The following is a 16,548-nucleotide window of genomic DNA, read 5'->3' on the forward strand; positions in this document are numbered from 1 at the left end:
CTCCAAAACCACCCGGACCAAGTCCAAGTGCCTGGATTCTGGTGTATCTGGCTCACAATCTTATGAAGGCGGGTTATAGCTTTATATACAGATGGCGAATTTTCTGGTATGAATACGCAGCAGCTTGATCCGATGACCCTACAAGCTCCGCCCCTATCGGCCAGGATGACGTCAAGGACAAGACGATTTTGAAGCACAACAATCCGCATAGCAGACTGCTCTTCTGTTAAGTTGCCTAAGGCGGAAATAGTTTCGTTCACTACTGCTTCAAGGGTTCTGGTTAATCTACGTATCAGCTTACTATTAGTAACTGTACCTATATAGGGAAAGAGACCTTTATTGAAATCTGTGTATTTTTCCCATGCTGTTTCAGTGTAATCGACTATTGGGAGATCTCTCCTTACTCTATTATATACTAAATGAGTATTTCTGTGATAATCAGGAGGAGCTAGGAAAACAGGTGGCAAAAGAAATCCAATGTAGCAGGTACCATCCCAATCTAGAGGCAAACGTACATAGGCCGTCTGACCACATATGAAATAGGAATGGCGGGAAGCTCTAAATGTAGACTTGCCTTGATCACTAAATTCTACTACAGTGGTGCATCTACTATGGCCCATATGTATGGAACCATTCTTTCTTACACATAATTCACCTTTTACTGGAAATATTGACATAGTGGGCAAAATTGGAGTAGCTTCGGATTCGACATTTAGGATCATAAGATTAAGCGTGAAATTACCTAATCCATATACTTCATTTTCTAGATCAGTTCCTGTTCTTTTGGGAAGTCCCTCCTTGTTGGGGTGGCAGACTTTAAGTAAAACTAAGTTCAGATTTCCCCATACCCAGTTGTCTTGATAAACTGCAGAATTTGAATCTAAGGAATTAATTAAGCTAAACCATGCTCCACAGGAGCCGTTGTGTGTGAACGGATATGGAAAGAGAGGTAGAATTCCTTTATAATTCTGATAGGGAGGGAGTCGGCCACATATCCAACAATTTGTAGCATTGCTAACCTGATGGGAATGATGTAACATACTAATAAACGTGTTATTGCGCAGCGCAAATCTATAAGACAACTCAAGCGGAGGTATTTCACTAAAAGAATGTTCAGCAGTAACATTATAAACGTGTCTAAAAATAGGATAATATATATGCAACAATATACTTGCAGTAATTATTAAAAGACTTAAGGACAACAAAATTAATAACGTCACTGTACAATGACTACGCAGTGATTTACAGTACGCCTGTCGTTTCAGCATTTTTCGGGTGCATTCTCTATTCAGGTCCAAGGGATACATGTCAGAGACAATTCAACCGCTTCACCTCGGAGAGGACTTAAACAATCAAATTGCTTGACTGATTGGACCTGAGTTTTAGTTTATAAAGTTCGGAATTACTCTTTTCAACAAAAGGAAGTTTTGAGTCAATGGGTGAAGACACACGAGGTGTGGTATTCACATCCGCTGGTAGTCCATGGAATTTCTTGATATGACTTGAATGAATCCAGCCTTTCCTGCCCTCGATCTTCACGGCTGTCCTTGTGGTGAGCAAGACCAATTTCGGTGACTTCCACCTAGGATCCAGCTGAGTCTTTCGATCAAAGTTCCTCACTAAAACGAGATCCCCCGGAATTACGTCATGGGGTTTCACCTCAGTGTTGTCAGGAAAAGCTGCAGCTACCTGTGAACGACAAGATTGTAGTGCAGACATCAAGGAGGCCAAATAATCTGTCAGCATATTACAGTCAATATCAGTTATTTTGCGTGGTATAGGTGTCCCCCACATATTTGGTGGTCTGCCGAAGATCACTTCATACGGGGATAGCCCTGTTCGAGAGTGTGCTACCATTCTTGTGTAAAAGAGTGCAACTGGTAACGCTACTACCCAGTCGACACCTTTCTCTCTGCATATTTTAGACAATCTAATTTTCAGGGTCTGATTATGTCTTTCTACGAGACCTGCTGCTTCGGGGTGTCGGACACAGTGGAATTTCCACTGATAGCCTAACAAAAGTGAAACGTGTTTCATTAATTCGGATGAGAACGGCTGGCCGTTATCTGAGTGAACAACACGTGGTAAACCGTATCGTGGGAAGAATTCTCGAACTAACTGTTTGGCAGTAGTCGGGGCCGTGTAATCTGAAACCGGGTATGCCTCCGTCCAACGGGAAAGAGCACAAACAACTACGAGAACATATTTGAATCCTCGACATCGTTCCATCTGGATATAATCCATCTGGAGGACTTCAAAAGGGTGATCAGGAGGCTGAAATCCACCCTGTTCTACGGGAACGCTTTTTCCTGGGTTGAACTGACAACAGATCATACAGGTACGAACTTTTTGTTTGGCTGCTGCTCGTAAATGTTTATTGAACCAAATGTATTGAATGCTATCTAGCATAGCTTTTTCTCCTAGATGTGCTGGACTATGTACAGTGTTAATTATAACCTGGACCATTGAATCAGGAAGGAACCACACAGACTTTTCCTTCATCAACCATCCTTGATCCGTTTGGATCCCTCCTAATTCAATCCATTTCTTTATTTCGTCTGGTGTAGCATGTGTCTGTATATCAATTACGTCAAGAGTAGGATCTTTAACCGTCATACAATGTGTTGGCGTCGGGACTATTGTCTTTGTCATGTCGGATGTTTGAGTTTGAGCAGTCTGTTTAGCTGTTCTGTCAGCTAAATCATTGCCTTGAGAAATGATATCAGTAACTTTCGTATGTGCTTTGCATTTCATAATCGATATTGCAATGGGTAAATGTATTGCATCTAATAAGGCATGAATGAGGGGTCCGTGCTGAATGTGGGCACCGTGAGAAGTTAAATAACCTCTCTCTCGCCACAGCACGCCGAAGTCATGTACAACTCCGAATGCATAACGTGAATCAGTGTATATGTTGACTTTTTTATTTGTGGCTTGAATACAGGCTTGTGTCAGAGCGACGAGCTCTGCTGCTTGAGCGGACAAGGTATTTATGCAATTTGTTTCAATAATTTCAGTGTCTGTTGTGACTGCGTAAGCGGCTACTAACTCTCCTGTACTTGTTCTCATACATGAGCCATCTACATACAACGTCAGGTCTGGGTCTGACAATGGGACATCTGTCAAGTCTTGTCTGGGTTTCGTCGTGATTGTAATAACATCAATACAGTCATGGGCTAGTGGGTCTGTTCCGATTACAGGTAAAAGTGTGGCAGGATTCAATGTGTTACAACGTCTGATTTCTATATGTGGCTGAAACAATGTTAGTTCATACCCTGTAAGTCGTGCTATAGTCAAGTGTTGTGTTTGCGTTCGATTCACAAGAACCTCTACTGCATGTGGTACTTGAACTGTCAATGGATGTCCTAACACTATAGCATCGCTTTGTCTGATTGCTAAAGCTGTCGCTGCCACTGATTTCAGGCACGCAGGCAGAGCCTGAGCTACGGGATCTAATGTACTAGAAAAATAAGCACACGGTTTGTGTGATCCTGCTTGTTCCTGTGTGAGTACTGACAAGGCAGTACCTTCTCGTTCTGTAACAAAGAGTGTAAAATGTTTTCTGTAACATGGTGTTGCTAAAACCGGTGCTTGACATAAGGCTGTCTTTAAGCTTTCAAAAGCTTGTGTATGTTCCTGAGTCCAAGGGAGAACAGTCGATGTGGCTGCCTCCTGTGTTGTCAACTGAATGAGTGGTTTTGCTAGAAATGCATACTGAGGGATCCACTGTCTACAATATGAAGTGAGGCCTATGAAAGCCCGCACCTCCTTTTGTGTCTTGGGTATTGGCATGTTAGCTATTAACTGAATGCGGTCGGGTGTAAGCTGCCTTCCCTCCTTGGACAGCGAGTGACCAAGGTAAATAACTCGCTGGACACAGAATTGCAGCTTAGAAGGGGACACCTTGTGCCCCTTTTTGGCTAGAAATTGTAAAACTATCAGTGATGCTTTCTCACATTCGGGTTCGCTTCTAGCGGTGATCAGCAGATCATCGACATATTGAAGCAAGGCAGTGTTAACTGGCATGTGGATACTGTCGAGTTCTCGTTTCAGTGCTTGGCTATAGATGCTGGGGCTTTCTGTAAATCCTTGAGGTGCGCGTGAGAATTTGAAGCTACGTCCATTTAAACTAAATCCGAACAAATATTGGCTTTCCGGATCTATTGGGACGCTGAAAAAGGCATTTTTGAGATCAATTACAGTAAAGAATGTTGCTTCGGAATCAATAGCTGTCAGTAATGACGAGATATCTGGGACCACAGGGAATTGTGGCACAATGCATTTGTTCAATTCGCGCAAATCAATAACCAATCGATATACTGGCGGGGCCTTCGGATCTGTTCGTTTAAGAATCGGAATTATCGGTGAATTACATACATTGGAGTCTGTTTCTACAACCACTCCTTGGGCAATGAGCTTGTCAATGATTTGTAGTAAAGCCACTACAGCATCTGGTGGTAACTTGTATTGTCGCATTCGTGGTAGTACCACTCCTGCCTTCAGTGTAACTCGATATGGTGTAATATTCATGCAACCAACATCAGTAGGGCCTTGTGCCCATAGATGTGTAGGTAAAGTCTGCAGTCGGGGATCCATGTCTCGAGACACATAGTGACCTTTGAAATCACGTAAAAACAATCTTACTCCTTCCGGAGAACAACATATTATAGCTCCTAGAGCTTTCAGTGTTTTTATACCTAACAAGTTTTCTGGACATGATTTAGTAAGCAATAAATCTGTAGTTCTGGTCAAGGGTCCTATCGTAAGTGGAAGAGGCTGTGATACTTCATTAACAATAGGTTTTCCTGAAAAACCAAGGGAAATATTCTGTGAGCCTGAGAGGGGTGCCCCTGGAACTTCACTACGTTTTATGGTTGTTCGACTTGCCCCTGTATCGAGTAAAAATTTTCTGTCTTGACCTAATAATTCACTATGTACATAAGGTCCTTCTTGGTCTACAGGGACCTCGATAAGGGGTAAGTCAACTTCCCTCTCTAGGCTGGTTCATGCGTATCGTTGATAATCAGGGTAGTCATACTGTGCGGTCTGGTACAGCTGTCGTGTCGTGGTTTGTGTGGCAGCAGCAGGCAACGCTGGTGCGGCTGGCACAAACTGTATAGATTGTTGTGGAGCTGGCATGGCCTGTGCATGCTGCGGTGCTCCTTGTTCATTCTGATCCTGTCTAAGTGGCCGTGGTCTTTCTTTTGTAATACCTGTGGCGATATTACGCTTCAGAACTGGGCAATCGTGTATGTAATGTCCTGGCTGTTTACAATAGTTGCATGTCCCTTTTACAGGTCCTGCTGAATCACCGGAATGTGTCGTACCCTTTTTATGTCCTTCAGCTGGAACTGTCTGGGAGACTAGCATTTTCATTTTCGTGTCTTTCATGCGTCTTTGTTCATGATCTTGTTCCTCTCTAATTCTATTGTGATGATACTGTAACATTTGTAACATTTGTGATGGGGTGTTACCTTGCCAGGTACTCTCGAATTTTAATACTCTATTCTTCACTTGGGGCAAGGAATTTTCAACTAATTTTGTCACAAACAGATGTGGGTATGATTCGCTACTTGCTTTTATGCCACTATTTATACCAAAACATTTTTCAAATCGTGCATAGAAATCACTAGTGTCTTCATCTTGCTTTTGTTTACAGGCTGAAATTGCACCCCAGTCTTCCTATTTCGTGGTTAATAAGCGTGGCAGTACCTGTACTAGTAAACCTGGTAGTGCTTTAGTTTTGTCCCCAAGCCCCGAACCTGGACCTCGGGCCTTTTCTTCATTTTCTAATGCTGTCCAATCTATCTTTTGGTCTCCCACCTCCCACTCTTTTTCCTTGAGTTTTTCATAAATGCCAGCAGGCATTAATACCTTTAATATTGTCATAATGTCGGGATAGGTATACTCTCCCATGAGTAACATGTCTTTAATTTCTCGGTGGAAACCCGCTGGGTCTTTGTCATGACTGGGTACCACTTTCTTCATTTCTAACAATTCTATTTTCGATATGGGCGTATATACATATACACGTTTAAACTCATTGTCCTCGCCTTTTATTGGGTGTACTTCTCGTAAGGGATTCTGTCTGTCCATGTAATACGTGGTTCTTTCCTTAATGGGCAGTGAGACATGTTCTGGGCATATAAAAAGAATGTACTGCTTTCTTGATTCTAGTATTTCTTTAATTAGCTTAGTACCTGAACCTCTCCATCTATTCGTGAGTAATTCAGTCAATATGTCAGGTAAGGGACCAGGATCTGAATGTTGGCTTTTATATAGTATAAGAAGTTGTTGAATCATATAAATCCCAGCTAAACGCTGTTCATCTGGGGTGAGATTCAAAAATGTGTGTGCTACTGTATCATCATCATACTTTCCGGGACTGTCAACCCAATGAACGGCTGACCTGGCTAATTCTTGTTCATCCATAAAATCGAGAAAATGATAACCCCTTCGTTCTCGCAGTAATTTGTCAGTGGTTTGGAACGAATGCTCGGGGGACCTTATATTTATTATAGGTGTTTGAAAATTCCTGTTATTTTCTAGACATATCGGACGTATCGGGTCAGTAAGACATCTAGTACTATTACAAGATCTTCCTCTACCTACATAGGCTATGGTTTCTGACTGTCCTGTGGGCAGTCCTGATCCTTCCTCCTCCTCATTTTGTTCAAACTGGTCTACCGCTAATCTTTCTTCGTGTAGACGTTCTATTTCTTTACGGATCTTTCTGCACATGGCTATTATACAGTTTTGCTTATCATGTCTCCCTTCTGATATATTCTGGCTCCATCTGGTAAGAATTTGCATTGCTTCCGGGTCTACCCCCGGTCGGTCTTGATTTCTGATCACACAATTTATAAGGAAACGTAACAGTTCCCCCTGTATCTCCACTTTCTGGTATTCCATAGCTCTGTTAATACATTCAGAATCTCGCCCTGTTTGGACAAAATGATATATATTATCTAGATGCATAGTCATTCCTGGTAACTTCCCTAAATACACCGCGGCTCGTCTGATACGTAATGATGCCAGGATCATTTCGTCCTCTTTGCCGGGCACAGGGTCATATCTACAATCTATAAGAAGTTCCTTAAGTGTGCGGGCATTTATGAGTTTGGGGGTACGTGAATGTGCAGATTCTTGAAAAGTAAGTTTATTTATTCTGGGTGGCGTAGAAAAAATATTGGTAGCACCTCCCGTAGCCCCATCTGGGGTATCGGGCGTGAAAGGATTCGTTGAACGCGATACAGCAACTATAGGTGTAGACACAGCTATAGAAGTAGCTGTAGGAACAGATGTAGAACCAGATGTGCTTGCCGGAACTTGTGTCGGAATTTGTTGCTGTAGAGATACAGATACTGGATCTCGGTGTTGAACCTCTCTGGCAGGTGGTCTATGTGGGGCGGAATTAGCGTACTCGGGAGCTGCGTCATCTAAATATGAGGAAAGAAAAACATCTTCTGCGGTTCTAGGATGCCCCTTAGGATGTACTTTTATTGGAAATAATGGGGGTGGCAAGTCTTTTGGTATCCCCGCAGTAGCCTTAGGTAATCCCTCGGCCAGAAGGGGATACATACCCTTCATAAGGGCATGTCTTTGTCTGTCTACTTGTTCTGATTTCACTCGTGCACCTTCTTCAATTAATAGATTTTCTCGGACTTCATTTGAATTCTCTTTACTCTTCTCTTCCTGTCTACGTGCTTTTTCTGTACGTCTATACGATTCTTTACGCCATAATTCAATGGCGTCTTTCTGTGATTGTCTAGCTTTCTTTTTCCATAATTCTTCCTCTACTTTCACGATGCACTCTGCATCCCAGGTCCCAGCTGCGGGCCACCTCTGACTTTCTGGTAATTCCTTAGTGTAGTCTACCCATAAATCAAGAAATAATATAGCGTCTAAGCCGTGTTTATGATACATGAAGTACCCTGGAGTGTCCCTAGGAGGAATAGGAACAGCTTCTTCGAGTACCCCTTTTCTAGTTGTGATCTGTCTTAATTTCGAAAAGAGCGGCATATTGAGAACTGATCTGATACTTGATCTTGAACAAACTTAATACAGTAATCACAATAATGAACAGTCATTCATACCACAATATGCAGAACGTACTAAAAACATTTAACATTTAACATTCCTGAGCAACAATGATGATACGATCTAAGGAAACTTAATTACTGAACATAATACTCGGCATTAACTGAATTATTCTGAATTTATATACTAGATATACTAGATGTACTGCTAAACAGTACAGATACACTGCTAAAACAGTGCAGACCGGATTTGTGTACCCAAACCCGTCTGGACCGGCACAACTTATGTGCACGCCAGAACGCCTCCCCAGTAATGGTACTCACCGGGTAGCTCGGAACGGAAGGCCTCGGAACGGAACTGAACTGAACTTGAACCGGACTGGACTCGACTCGAACACTTCGGAAACTGGACTCGACTCGGGACTTCGGAAACTGGTGGGCCTCTGTATACCTCGGATCTTGCTCTCTCAGCTAGGCTCTGGTCGGGATACTTCGCACTTCTCACCGCCTCGTCTGGGTGTTGATCGCAGCCTCAGTCGCCCCCGCTTGACCGGAGGGAGATACAGGAAATCCTGCTGGTACGCGTTGTTGTCCGTCCAGCTGTGGCAGGAGACCGGGCCTGCAACGCACCACCGGCGCGTGAGATGAGAAAGTGTCCCTGTTCGGGCGCCATTCATGTGGTAAATAATTTAATTACCGGGACTTAATTTGATACAGAAACATAATAAATTAGCTCAGTAAATAAGAGGCAGAATCCGTGGTATTAGAGGTTCGGAATGGGCTTTATTCCAATGGTCGATTATAATCGGTTGCTCCAGGTTCCATCACCACGAAGGTTCAGGAAGTGAAGTACATACATTATTGATAATTATTCACTTTTATACAATAGGCATTACAGTGAAGCCAATGCAAGAGGCGTAACAATTGATAGCAAAGATAACATTTTACATGCGTAGCTGAAGGAGGCGTAATTGGGTGTAACAAGGAAACGTCATTGGTTGTGATGTCACATATGGGTGGACCTATGAAATAATTTCGCAATGTCAGCAGAAATACTTGGCAGAGATGCGCGCACAGCAGCATGACGTGTGATTGACGTGCAACTAGGGGGTGAAGGGGACTTGACATTTAGCTCTACATGTGGCGACAGAAGTCTGGAGGGTCAAGTCAACCTAATCCCAAATCATATCTAACATCCTATGTTTAAAGAACTATGTTTATCCAAAAGAGAGGTCTCTTAGAGTAGAATCTTATTCTATACTGACTATACTGACTGTTAGTGCGTGTACAAGCGTCTAAGTGTCTACACTAGATGCGAGGGCAGGAATCTTCCATAGTAACAGGGCTATGAATTACTTGCATGAAGACAGAGAAGCCGGGCCTTTGCTCGGTAGCTGGCAGAATGTTTACTTAAACTACTAGACAGGAATGCATTGGGCAGGGATCGGAGCAGATAATTTCGAAGGTGAAATACAGTTCTTGGCAGGCAGCAAGCTGATGTCAGGCATCGTGAGCCGCGCAGGGAATGAGACAAAGTTCATGGTCACAGATGCAGACTCAGACTGGAGCTTCAGAGGCAGAAAGAAGGAAAAGCTTGATGACAGAATCAGGGCCTACTTGCCTGGACTGAAAAATAGCATAAGTGAACCATATAAAGGCGGTGGCTGTGAGAAGTTGGCCTGATATGTAGTGCTCACTATTCTAGTGATCACTGTGTATCATTCCAAACGACCCTTATTGATGATTGGTTGTAAGTCAACCTTATAGACCAGCTATCCTAGTAGCGTGGATACGAGCAGTCTTAGGCTAAACTCTAGAGGGCGTGTTAAGCCAGCTGTTTACCATCACATATACCCCTTGAACACCAAGTGAAAGGACACCACACAAGTTGTTATGAAAATAAAAGGATATTTATTTCTAACAAGACTATCCTGGCTCTTTATGAGTCAGGGAGCTAAGCACACTACAAAACTCTTAGGAAAATACTTCAGTTGCACAATTTACACAAATGCCCGAGGGGCACGAGAAACCATCTACACTAACAGTGAAATGCGAATGGTTAGAGTCTGGAGGTACTGATTCCGGAGTGATCCGATCAGTGGGACTAAACGAAAAAGGAACTGGACACTTGTAGAGCGAACCTGCGATGGAGCACCGAGATGCTCGAGTTACCTAGCCCGGAGGCTGCGGCTGCGTGAAGTTCGGCAAGATGTCGGGAGTCCTCGTGTAGTCTCAGGAGCCTGAAAGAAGAAGTTGCTGGCAGGCGACCAGTGTCGATGTTCAGAGCGATCCAAGCCTGGATCGGTGATGAAGGAAACCTGAAAGCAGAGGGGACTCAGTTCTCAACCGCTAGCCAGCGATCGTGTGGGTACCAGGGGGGTACCGGCTGAAGTCACCTCGACCAGGTGAGTGGGTGACGTCGGACTCGGCTGTTCCTCGGACCAGGAGGCGCGGCGGCGACCAGGATGGAGGGCGAGCTGTCCCACGAAGGTGTCTGCTGTCGATGATGCTGGGCCCAGGAAGGGGCAGCGGATCTTGGCAGTGGCAACCCAAGCGGGGGAGTCAAGATGGCGTCGGGAGTGGACCAGGAGGGTCCGTGGTACTCCTCTGTTGGAGGGGAGCAAGAGCCAGTCTGGAGCAACCAGACTAGTGATGAAACAATCGTGGTGCGTCGTGAAGAGGGCCACAAGCCGGTCGGCAAGTGGTCGAACAACGCGGTGAACAACAAGGAGCGGAAGGGCCCCCACGCAGATCTCGTGGATGCTGGGGAGACAGACTTCGATGCTGGAGCTGCTCAGGGTTTAGGGCTTCTCAAACCCTAGGTGCACTCACTCGAGGGTCCCTCGGTGGGCGTGCTAGATAAGCGTCGTGCAGGTTCGGAAGATAGCCGGTCCCGCAGGTCTCGTCACACCTACGACTCTCAGCTGGGCTGATGAGGTAGGTAAAAGGTCAGAGATGGCAGGGTACTCGGGTCTCGTCGAGCTGGGCAGTCTTGATCCGTAGGAGAGACTTACAGCAAACCGCAAGCGCTTAGATGGTGCCTGCTGGTGCAGGGTGGCTACTCCTTAGCCACAAGGGAGAGTCTTCAGAAATAGTCAAGAGTTCCTTTCGTGGAAAGTAGTTCGTGATTCGGAGTTATCCGATTATCTGATTATCCAATTTGGGAAGGGGACTCGCTCCTACCTTTATTCTAAGAAAAGGGGCTGGCCCGTGACTAGGTTCTACCTATGGGTGGAGCCAGGAGGGGGGTGGTTACACCCCTATCCTTTGTCCGGCTTCGCGCCAGCTCAGGGGCTGGTGTGCCCCCGAAACTGGTTTGAGCCGGGCTATGCACAGTGAGCACCGGGGTGCCACTGGCAATCACCTTCCTTTCAGCCCTGCCTACCTGGGATACACAAACCCTGTCTGGGACGGTGCTAACACCGCCCTCGACAGGAAACCCTTTGTCCAAGCTCCCCTTGCTGGTAGGTCCCCCAGCAGCAGGAGGTCAGACTTGTGTCTGGTGGCAGCATCCATTTTGTGATGCTGAGGCTTGAGTCAACTTTAACCGGGGTTCAAGGTTACTTCCATGTCGTGTCCCTCTAAAAGGGGGGAATGCTAACCCCGTCACCAGGACTGGCGAGGGGTTCGTATTCCCATTCGTATGACACCTTACTCGACATGTATAGGTGATGCGATGCCAAAGTTAGCAAATAACCGCAAGGATTATAATGCATTAAAAGTAGTTGGCCCGCGTCACCATGGAACGGCTATTAGGACTTGGTTCCGCAAGCCGTCGATGGGCTCAGCTCGCGCCAGAGCACCGTCCCACATGATTCCCTGCACTCTGCCTTCAGGATTGATAAGGCCTGCTATAGGAGTGACTGATAGGAATCCATGTGTCCATTTTAGGGTTTAGGTGTAGGAATACTACACCTACAGCAACGGGTGATTACACCACGTGGCCCCAGCTGTCGTGCAGCCAGTTGTGTCAGATATGGGCGGCCATTCCAGGGGTGGCATAATACATGCTTCAGCCCCTGGTAGGCCCTGGGTACACCGATGCCCTGGATACCTGTGGTATGCTGAGACAGGGACTGACAAGGCGGCCCAGTTCCAATTAGTGGATGCACCTAAGGTACATGTGTGTTAATTTCGAGAGAGAACAGCTAGGCTGTGGGTCTGATTGGCAGGCCCACAGCCGGAGAAAGTCGTAAACCAATGAAGCAAAAGCAAAAAATCTGGGTGATCATAGGATTGCAGACCCTACTCTCCTACATGACCCCCCCCCAAACTTTGGGACAATAAGCTAACCTTGACCAGGTGAGTCTTCTTGCTCTAAGTGGAAATACCTGGAGAGCCCATCTGCATTGCCATGATCAGTGCCAGGTCTATGCTCCACTGTGAAGTCCATCCCCTGTAGGGAAATGGACCACCTAAGTAGTTTGGGGTTTTCACCCTTCATTTGATTTAGCCACAAGAGGGGCTTATGGTCGGTCTGAATCTTGAAGTGAGTGCCAAACAAGTATGGCCTCAACTTCTTCAGGGCCCAAACCACAGCAAAGGCCTCCCTCTCGATAGCTGACCAATTCTTCTCTCTGGGGGTCAGCCTCCTGCTAATAAAAGCTATGGGCTGGTCATGACCATCAAAATTCAGTTGCGATAGAACAGCTCCCACCCCCAGCTCCGAAGCGTCTGTTTGGACAATGAATGGTTTGGAGTAGTCTGGACTCTTTAGGATAGGTGCTGTGCACATGGCCTGCTTTAGGTCATCGAATGCCTTCTGACAGCTTGCTGTCCACTGAACTTTTTTTGGCATCTTTTTACTTGTCAGGTCGTTTAGCGGGGTCACAATGGATCCATAATTTCTGACAAATTTCCGGTAATAACCAGTCAGGCCCAAGAAAGCTCGAACCTGAGTCTGGGTGGTTGGAGGAGCCCAGTCCTGGATGGCCTGTATTTTGCTCTCCAATGGTTGAACCTGGCCTCCACCTACAAAGTGGCCCAGGTATACAACCTGTGTCTGCCCTATCTGGCACTTGGTGGCCTTGATAGTGAGGCCTGCCTTCTGCAGGGCCTCTAACACTTTCCTCAGGTGGACCAGGTGATCCTCCCAGGTGGAGCTAAAGACAGCGATATCGTCCAGATACGCCGCACAGAAGTCGTCCAACCCAGTGAGAACTCGATTCACCAGCCTTTGGAAGGTGGCAGGTGCATTTTTCAAACCAAAGGGCATTACCACGAACTGATAATGCCCACCCGGGGTAGAAAATGCTGTTTTGGGCTTGGCCTCCTCAGCTAACCTGATTTGCCAATACCCAGCTGTCAGGTCAAACGTACTTAAGTAGTTGGCCGAGGCCAACCGGTCGATAAGTTCGTCTGCTCTTGGTATCGGGTGGGCGTCAGTCTTAGTGACCGCATTGAGACCTCTGTAGTCCACGCAAAACCTCATCTCTTTCTTACCGCCCTGGGTGTGAGGTTTCGGCACGAGCACTACGGGACTAGCCCAGGGGCTGTCCGAGGGTTCAATGACTCCCAGCTCCAACATTTTCTGCACCTCTGTCTTGATGCAGTCTCTGACATGATCAGGCTGCCGATAGATTTTACTCTTTACGGGCAGACTGTCCCCAGTGTCGACCTCATGGGTACACCACTTGGTCTGACTGGGTGTCAGAGAGAACATATGTCGAAAAGATTGAAGAACCTGTTTACAATCCTCTTGTTGATGTCCAGAGAGGCTGCCACAAAAGACAACACCGTCTACTGATCCATCGTCAGGGTTCTGAGAGAGCAGGTCTGGGAGAGGGTCACTCTCCTCCTCCTGTCCCTCATCTGTGGCCATGAGCAAGCCCATGCCCTCCCTGTCGACATATGCCTTGAGCCTGTTTACATGGAGCACCCTGTGGGGGCTCCGGGGAGTTCCCAGGTCTACCAAGTAGGTGACCTCTCCCTTTTGCTCAATGATCGTGTGGGGCCCAGACCATTTGTCTTTGAGTGCTGCTGGGGCCACTGGCTCCAGCACCCACACCTTCTGTCCAGGCTGGTACACAGTCAGGACAGCCTTTTGGTCGTGCCAAGCTTTCTGTAATTCTTGGCTCGCCTCCAGGTTTTTAGACGCCTTTTCCATGTACTCCGCCATCCGCGAGCGGAGACCGAGCACATAGTCCACAATGTTTGATGCCGGCTTTCTGAGAGGTCTCTCCCATCCTTCCTTTACCAAACAAAGGGGTCCCCTTACAGGATGTCCGAACAGAAGCTCAAAAGGGCTGTAGCCAACCCCCTTCTGCGGGACCTCTCTGTAGGCGAACAAGAGGCAGGGTATCAGGACATCCCATCTCCGCCGAAGCTTTTCAGGTAGTCCGTGAATCATCCCTTTTAGGGTCCTGTTGAATCTCTCAACAAGCCCATTGCATTGTGGGTGATAGGGTGTGGTGAACTTGTAGTTGACACCACATTCCTTCCACATAGCAGTCAGATATCCCGACATGAAGTTTGCACCTCTGTCTGAGACGACCTCCTTAGGGAAGCCCACTCTGGAGAACACTCCAAGTAGGGCCCGTGCCACCACAGGTGCTGTAGTGGTCCTAAGGGGAATAGCTTCAGGATACCTGGTGGCGTGGTCCACCACCACCAGTATAAACTTGTGCCCTGAGGCTGTCTGGGGTTCCATTGGTCCGACAATGTCGATCCCCACTCGTTCAAAGGGTACCCCCACCACTGGTAGTGGTATGAGGGGGGCCTTTGTCGTGCCACCTGACTTACCACTGGCTTGGCAAGTGACACAGGAGCGGCAAAACTCCTTCGTATCTTCGGACATGTGGGGCCAGTGAAAGTGTGGAACAATTCTGTCCCAAGTCTTATTCTGGCCTAAGTGACCTGCAAGGGGAATCTCGTGGGCCAAGGTGAGAAGGAAACCTCTCAGAGACAAGGGGATGACCAGCCTCCTGGTCGCACCAGGTTTGGGGTCTCTTGCCTCAGAGTACAGGAGTCCATCGTCCCAGTACACTTTGTGGGTACCTGTGGCGTTCCCTGCAGCCTCAGCAGCGGCCTGCTGTCTGAGGGGTTCAAGTGAGGGGCAGTCTAACTGTGCCTTCCCCAGGTCTTCCCTGGAGGGTCCCCCTGAGCCCAGAAACTCAACCTGACCAGGTTCAAGCTCTTGCGGCTCAGTTTCCCTCAGTTCTTTAAGGTCAGCCTCCTCGGAGACTTGATCCACGACCTGGGGCAAGGGGGAAGGCGAAGCCTTACCCTTACTGCTCCTTTTCTTGGAAGGTGTCTGGTCCGTTCTTCCAGGATCCAGCACCTGTTCAGTGGGGCATCTTTTGGCCTGTGACCTGGTCACAGCAAGGACATGTGCTGGCAAACCTAACATTTCCATGTGAGTCCTCTGCTCCACTTCTGACCATTGTGACGTTTCCAAATCATTGCCCAACAGACATTCTACGGGGAGGTCTGAACTAACCACAACCTTTTTCGGGCCACTTACCCCTCCCCAGGAGAAATCAACAACTGCCATACTGTGATTGGTAGTGACGTTGCTGGCATTGGTCACTAGGTAACTGGTACCTAGCATGATCTGTCCAGGGTCCACGAAGTTAGGCGTCACCATGGTGACACTGGCACACGTGTCCCTGTAGGCCTGAGCCACTCTTCCATTTATCAAAGGTGTCTGCCTGTATTTGCCCAAAGTATTGGGACTGGCATCAGGGGACATATCCATATCCCCTGTACAGACAAGGACGGCCTGAGTGAGCGTGCCGACTAAGTCGTCACTCCCCTCGGTTCCCAAGGTTAACCCAACTAATGCCTTGGGAGGCGCACTACCACTGCTGACTGTACTAGGGGGCGCAGGTGCCTTAGGGGCTGCAGTGGCAGGAGTTTGCCCTCCCTTCTTGGTGCACTCACTAAACCAGTGAGTCTTACTTTTACAGTATTGGCACCACCTTTTTGACTGGCCTTCTTGAGTCTTCTTCTTCTGTGAAGCCTGACCCCCACCCTCTTTGGTTTGTTGGGGACCTGTCGAAGACTTCTGGTCATTTTGTTCGTTCTTGTTACCCTTTTGGTCTGCTTTCTTCTGACCACCCTGGTTCTGATTCTGGTTCTGCTTGACCCTTGTTCTGACCCATCTGTCTGCCTTCTTTCCCAATTCTTGGGGAGAGGTCAGATCCGAGTCGACAAGGTGCTGATGCAACAATTGGTTCTGACAGTTGTTTAAAATCTGTTCTCGCATGATAAGATTGTACAATCCTGTGTAATCAGTAACCTTGCTACCCAGCAACCAGCCTTCCAAAGCCTTAGTGGCACAATCGACAAAGTCAGCCCAATCCTGAGACTGAATTTTCTGGGTGTCCCGGAACAGCACCCGGTACTGTTCCGTGGTTAAGCCGAACCCATCAATCAGTGTGTTCTTCAGGACTTGGTAGTTGTTAGCATCCTCAGCTCTTGTAGTGAGGAGCTTGTCCCTTCCTTTACCTTCAAAGGAAAGCCACAGTATAGCTGCCCACTGACTTGGGGGGACGCACTGGACAGTGCA

The sequence above is a fragment of the Triturus cristatus genome, chromosome 3_2 (assembly GCF_964204655.1).
Source record: "Triturus cristatus chromosome 3_2, aTriCri1.1, whole genome shotgun sequence".
Classification (NCBI taxonomy): Eukaryota; Metazoa; Chordata; class Amphibia; order Caudata; family Salamandridae; genus Triturus; species Triturus cristatus.